This window comes from Alligator sinensis, unplaced genomic scaffold, assembly GCF_000455745.1.
Source record: "Alligator sinensis unplaced genomic scaffold, ASM45574v1 scaffold15_1, whole genome shotgun sequence".
Lineage (NCBI taxonomy): Eukaryota > Metazoa > Chordata > Crocodylia > Alligatoridae > Alligator > Alligator sinensis.
Window position 1 is genome coordinate 1,129,199 of NW_005842307.1, and position 7,029 is coordinate 1,136,227.

The following is a 7,029-nucleotide window of genomic DNA, read 5'->3' on the forward strand; positions in this document are numbered from 1 at the left end:
TGACTTTTTCACTGTTGGCCACATTCAGGGTAATCCCTGTGACCTTCAAGCAAACGTTTCCCCTGGACAACTTGTACCTGTAGGTTTTTAGACCAGCCGATACAAACTCTGTGATGTGTTCATCTGGTGGGATTTCTCTGCGGAGCTCACCTAAATAATTGCCTAGTGGGGGGTTCCAGTATCCCTCACGGCTCACAAGTATCACAGGATCTGTGTCGTGGTACAGACACCGTTGTTGCAAACTGTCTAACAGCTCATACAACTCTAAGCATGCATAAGTGGTGGTGAAACAGGCTATAAAGATGTTTGTGTTACCAGAGACTGTGTAACGTTCTTTGGCGTGTTTCCAAGACATGCAGGCTGCCTCATCATCAATAAAGTCGCAAGAAGAAATTTCACAGGCGGGAGAAAAGGGGTAGCCAAAGAGTTCTTCGGGGTCTCTAACAATGCTGGTGTTGGGCAAGTTGGTTCTCTGACCGAATTTACCCCACAAAGAAATTAAAAACAATTTTGCTATTTGGCGCTTTGCAGGGTTGGGTTTGATATGTTCTGGGTGTAAGGTCACGCCTTCTTTTCGCAAGAAATTGGCCATGTATCTCTCTTGTTTTTCTTGGTCAGTACACCAGGCAGAGTAGCCTGAGGCTTCCTGCTTCTGTCAGAGGTGCATTTTTATGTACCATGAAAAAAGGGTGCTAGACTTCTTGGCAAAATGCCAGACTTCATAGATTTGAGCTACTGTGTACCCCTTTGTGATAGCTTTATTCAATTCTGGTGTGCACCACGTGCCCAGGAGGGCCCTCTCTTCATCAGTGTGGTCGCATTTTTGCTGTCTTGTTTCTGCGCAGAGGCGGCACAGTGTGAACATAAGTATCCCGTTCACCCTGGTGGGTAGCACGGGAAAAAAAAGGTTTCGCAGTGGGTAAAGTTTCACCCTGGCTATTCCAAAATAGCTCGGCAGGGGTTGGAAATTGTCATGAATGATTTCAGGGTGTCCGGTTGAGTATTCCTTCATTTTGTTTATAAAGGGGTAAAGACTGGTAAAATCATAATAGTGTATTTGTTCACTAGGCTTAGTTTGGTAATACAGACAGATGGCATTAGTTCTCCCCCGAAAAAGAGCATCCCTAGGCACCAGTGGAGAAGGCAGTGGGGTTCTGTTTAAAAAATCTGCCAGCTCCCCCATCCGTTTCTAACAGAGCCCTCTTCTCGTGCTCCCAAATGGTCCTAACGGTAAACCCCTCTCTCTTGAGATAATCAGTCTTGTGTTATGCCTGATAATTCAGAAACCCAAAGGTGGTCCCTGTCAATGAGTTCTGGTCTTATTGTAGCAAGTGAGACAACGGTGGAAAAAGCATCCGTTAAATTCAAACCCTGTAGATTCCCCATCAATGTTGGCATAGCTGTCTAAAAAATAGGGGCCTACCTAAAATTCCCCACCCTGTAAGGCATGTTGAATTTCAATATTTTCTTTCTCTGTAATGTACATTAGCCACTGAATCGATGGGGTTGAAAACCTCTTCTTCTGTCTGTGATAGTTGTCTAGGGGGAGAAGTGCTATGGTTTGTGGTTCCAAGAACATAAACCTGTACATGGCCATGCAGACAGAGGCCAGCGTGATGTATTGGAAAGGATCTGTGCAGCATACATTTTGGAGTTCACCATCTACTTTCACTTGGTCTACCCGCCGTGTCATTTTCATAATCTCGTCCCTATAGAGGCGGCAGGCCTCTTTTAAAATGTTTATGTCCTGCTGGCAATAATAGGCCAGCTCCTTTTGCATGTCAAAGGTCTTATCACAGTTATTCTGATACCATTCTAAAAACTGTCCTTTCTCACCGGACATCATATTTTCAGTGCCGTAGTACGTCTTTGGGAGAGGCCCCACATAATTTTGGTTTTCTGCCATGTTAAAAAAATGTGAGAAATAACCTTTACATCCTTCAAACCCCATAACCTGTGGAAGTCTGCTAAGTTTCATTGGCAAAAAGTTTAAAGAATCTATGAAACTGATGCCTAGCCTGGTCACTTCAGTGCACATGAGTTTACCGCCCTGAGTGATTAGTTTCATGCCCATTTTTTCCTTCAATAACTAGCTGACAACCAAGTAACTTTCGTAGCCTTTGGCGTTGTAAGCTATGAAGGTGTAGTCCTTGAACTTTTTATCCATAAAGACCTTAATAAAATCAGATAGACACTCCTCGCCCTTAAACTCCCAAGAGCTTTCTGTCTTTTGGGGTTTAGCTTTACAAGCCTTTTTGGGGTTTTTGCCTGCGGCTTTCTGAGGGTTTTTTTCCCCTGTCTTTAGCTCCGTTGCAAAAATGTAGTTGGGCACATGCATCCCTGTCTCCTGCTCGCATTCAAAATCATAAAAAAACCTTCACCTTCTTCAGGCTCTTTAATCTGACACATAAAGCACCAGTGCTTGTTTACATCCGCAATTTTCCCATAACACTGTTTGCACTGCCACCCTTTGCACTCGTGCTTTTTGTCCACATAAGATTTACACTCATCGCACAGAGTTCTAGTCAGACATTCAATTCGACTTTCAGAGGCCAGGGCCACATGCCTTTCTAAGCACTCTTTGGAACAACAGAACACCTTACAATTAGGGCACCTCCGTGTCCTACCCACATTTTCAGAGCAGTTTGGGCTCAGGCTAAGACGACATCAGAACCTGCATGTGTGGCTATGGCTGTACAACGTCTGACAAGGATCACAATAATTTCTCATGCCAAACACCTTTTTCACATCCAAAATACTATAATAATGTTCACCATGCAGCAGAAGAAAACAGGTGTCAGGGTATCTGGGTGCGTCCTGTGTTTTAAATAAACTCCACCCAATTTTTTCCTTATGCATCACTATGTGAATGTTAAGCTGTTCAAGGTCTTCAAACAAAGGTACTTGATGGAGCATAACCTTTTGATATATGGACATGCCTAATTTCCTATGCAGTTCTTTGGCACCATCTAGCAGTTCAACATCTCTGGCCCCTCTACATTTTGTAACAGCCAACAGACTGCCTGCAAAGCACAGGTTAGTATCATAGGTATTCAAGTCGATTAAATACTTTTTTTTAGCAATGATCTGGGAATAGGGGATAGAGCTTATAACTCTACGGCTCCCACCTCCCCGGCCTCTCACAACAACCACAACCAGCCAAAATGTTGAATCGAGCAATATTTCTCTCTGGCTTTGTAACAGATTACTGAACCACTCTAAAACCAGCTCTGGGGTCATCTTGTTTAAATTAATAGCTCGAGAATATAAACAGTTTGCCATGCTATCTGCCTGAATACGTAACTGGGCATAGTCATTGCCTGTGAATCTCTGGCGAAGTTCTGATACAATTTCTTCTACCCTCGACTTATGGCTTCGTATGCCACATGTAACAGTACATGCTTCAAATTCACAAAACGGAACTCCTCAGTGTACCTCATGCCTCCAAACCTGGCTACAGACCACTCTTGCCTTCTCACCTGCACTCCGGTAAAACATCCTCTGCTGACTCAGAAGACCAGGGGGCACTAGAGGGGTCCTCTAAACTGTCTTCTACACCAGATTCGTTATCCCAACCCTCTGACCCTTCAGGTCTTGGTGATGGGGGAGGCCTGGGAACATTTGAGGGGCCTTCTAAAGGCCTTCCTAAATCGTAATCACCATCTCCCCCCTCTGGCTCTGCGGGTCCTGGTGAAAGGTCAGGTCTGGGAGGCTGGGGTACATTTGAGGGACCCTCTAAAGGACTTCCTAAATAATATTCTTCACCCCCTCTCTCAGGCTCCATGGGTTCTGGTGAAGGGTCAGGCCTGGGAAGAGGGGAAGCATTTGAGTGGCCTTCTAAAGTGCCAGTACTAGGGGATCTCTTATTTTTTCTCAACCTTTATTTAGCCTTCCCCACGCTCCTCTTTAACAAGGCCCTTACTTTTCACTCCGCGAGCCACTTGCTGGTTCGCCACCCATTCTTACCCCCGTGTTTACCATGACTCCCCCTCTTATGATACAGGCCACTATTGCTGTCCGAGTTACACAGACTACCTCCTCTCTGAGTAAAATTTACCCTTTTGCTCTGATAGCAATCATGATCTTTCAAAGCGCTCTGCACACTTTTTCTGAGATGTATACGAATCCCCCTCTCTTTTTCACAATCATGATCTTTTAAAAAAGGAAAAAGACTCTCCTCTTTCTCTAAATTGTGTGAGCAACCAGTCCTGGGTTTCTTATTCATGGGGTCCATATCACCTGTTTTGGGGGTGTGAATCCTTGTCTTTTTACATATGGTTTTCTCAGAGCTATGTGGCTTGTTTTCCTCTGAGGAACCATACCCTTCTGTTCTGTCCTGGTGGTCTTCTGATCCTTGGGTGTTATGATCTGCAGGCTGAGCATTTCTGGGTTTTTCGCTCGTGCTTTTAGAGGTTTCTGCCCAGGCCCCCTCTCTTCTTCAGGAGTGGTACATGTGATTGTAATAGTAAGGGCTTTGCTTAATGCTCATAGCAAGAGTTTTGTATGCTGACTCCATAGTAGGCCGGTATTATAGCATGTAGCTTTTTGCTCTGTGAGAGTGACCAAACCATGAACCTAGATAGTAGAATGTTGTAATACAGCGGATTGTGGTAAACACCAGGTGTGTTGAATCACGACTCATCCCCAAATTCATAGCTTGAGATAACCAAATCCCTAGTTCGAGATAATGTTATTTACTCCAAACTATATAAACTGTACATTCTTAAGTTATGGGTAGTTCCTCAAACTCTGGCAAGAATCCTGACTTGCGCAGAGCCCGGAGCAGGCTATCGCATCCCCGGGATCGAGACACTCCAGGGTCAGGGGAATTATGCGGGGTGGCGGCTGCTGCCTAGAGCCGATGTGAAGTGATCATCCTCTCTGCTCTGTCCTATTGCCTGCCTCTGCGAGTAGGCTTAAATAAAGCTTTGCAAGGGTGAGAACAACCGTGAGTACGTCCTCTGTTCAAGCACAGGGAATCTTCTGAACCCAGTAGTTCATTCTAAGACAGTGATTACTTAGGAAATATATAATTTACATCTCAGCATTGAGAATTCACTTTCCTCACACACTACAAATTTAAAATTTGCTTAACCCCTACACACAGCTTCTCTTCCCACAAGAAACACATAAAGTTTCAAAAGCTGATTTCAGAAAAATTACCTTTTATTACTGGATAAAAACATGACTGTATGTGTTTGTTCTGCTTTTCTATTTTAGAAGAAGAGGTTCTTTTTGAAAACAAACAGTTACAAACAGTTGTTATAACTTAGTCTGATTATATTAACGCAGCCACAAATAACCCATCATTTTAATATATTTTTTACCTTGCTGTAGTAAAATTGCATGGGGCTTCCCTACTTGATAAGCTCTCTGTAATATAAATGAAATTATACAATAAGTCCTCTGTATTAAAAAATTAAATAATACAGTAAGGAAGGTAGTGTATGTATAAAGTAAAATATAACTGTTTCAAAATAGTCGCCACTAAAAGACAACTCCACCCCTTTAGTCTTAAAATATGTGGAGATCTGGACACACCGGTCAGCTTTTTTTTATTAATTTTTTTTTTGATCTGGTTTATCTTTATGATACACACCCGCCACCCCATACCATACACAATCTGTGAGAATATATATTTTTAAATTCAGTCTTTATTTCCATCAGAAACCTTTACAATATTTACTGGTTTATTTTGTTAAACCTTCTTCTAAGAAGTGGTTTTTTATCATTTCCTGTGATCGTTAATCCTTGTCGGCCTTATCTTTACAACAGGCCTCTTGGTAAAAGATAACTCCTTTAGTCTTAAAATATGAAAAGCTCTGAACACACTGGTCATCTATTTTTTTTTTTGTGGTCTGGTTTATCTTTATAATACACACCCCCCACCACCCTCATACCATACAAAAGCTGTGAGAATATATATTTTAAAATTCAGTCTTTATTTCCATCAAAAACTTCTATAATATTTACTAGTTTATTTTGTTACCCCTTCTCCTAAGAAGGGTTTTTTAATTATTTCTAGTGACCATTAAGTCTCATTGGTTTTATCTTTAAAAAACCCCTATATGTATGTGATTAGAGATCCAAGACACTAAAGCAAATACTAATCTACATTAGATGTAGAAAACTGTTGATCTGCTTTACAACCTCACATCCCCCAGCCTCCCACCAAGATCAGCAAAAGATATAAATCCTCCCATTTTAAACAGTTTTTGCTAAGCCCTTCTCTTAAGCAGGGTTTTATAATCTCTAGTGCCAATTAGGCATTCAATATGGGGTATGAACATTTTATCTTCCTCAGTGATCAAATCATGAAGGGCAGCATTAGGATCTTCTGCAGAATACACAATATTTAGAAGCTCTCTAACCTGAATTAAATGTTTCTCAGTAATTCTGAGAATGTTCCTGGCAAACCCAATAGTTATAACAGCATTGAAAATGCTATCAAGACATATTTCCTGGCAAAGTTCCTGAATTATTTGATTTATGTTTTCATCTAACCAAGTAACATATTTGTGGGCTTCTTGACTCCTTAGGTCAAAAGTGCACCCCCAGCATAGGTCAGAAAGTCTCTTCCTCAAACAGTATTTCCTTATGCCATAAAAGGAAATGCAAACAAGAGACTTCATGAAGACTTTATGTTCACGACTTGTAACAGGATCTGTTGATTCAATGCCTAATTGTCTTCTGAACTCTTCAGCCTCATCCAGTCTTTGTTCTCTGCAGAAGCATATACTTCCTTCTGGTGTACTGGTGAGTAGGTTTTCCGGAGTCATCAAAAAGGCTTCATCTAACTGCAAAGCAGTTCAAATAAAGGACTTAGTTAGCTGCTGTTTAATCAGTCCTTACCTACTAAGGGCTCTGTCCTTGGACCCATACTGTTCAACATCTTCATTAATGATGTGGACACTGGAGTCAGAAGCGGACTGGCCAAGTTCGCTGATGACACCAAACTTTGGGGAAAAGCATCCACACCAGAAGACAGGCAGGTGATCCAGGCTGACCTGGACAGGCTCAGCAAGTGGG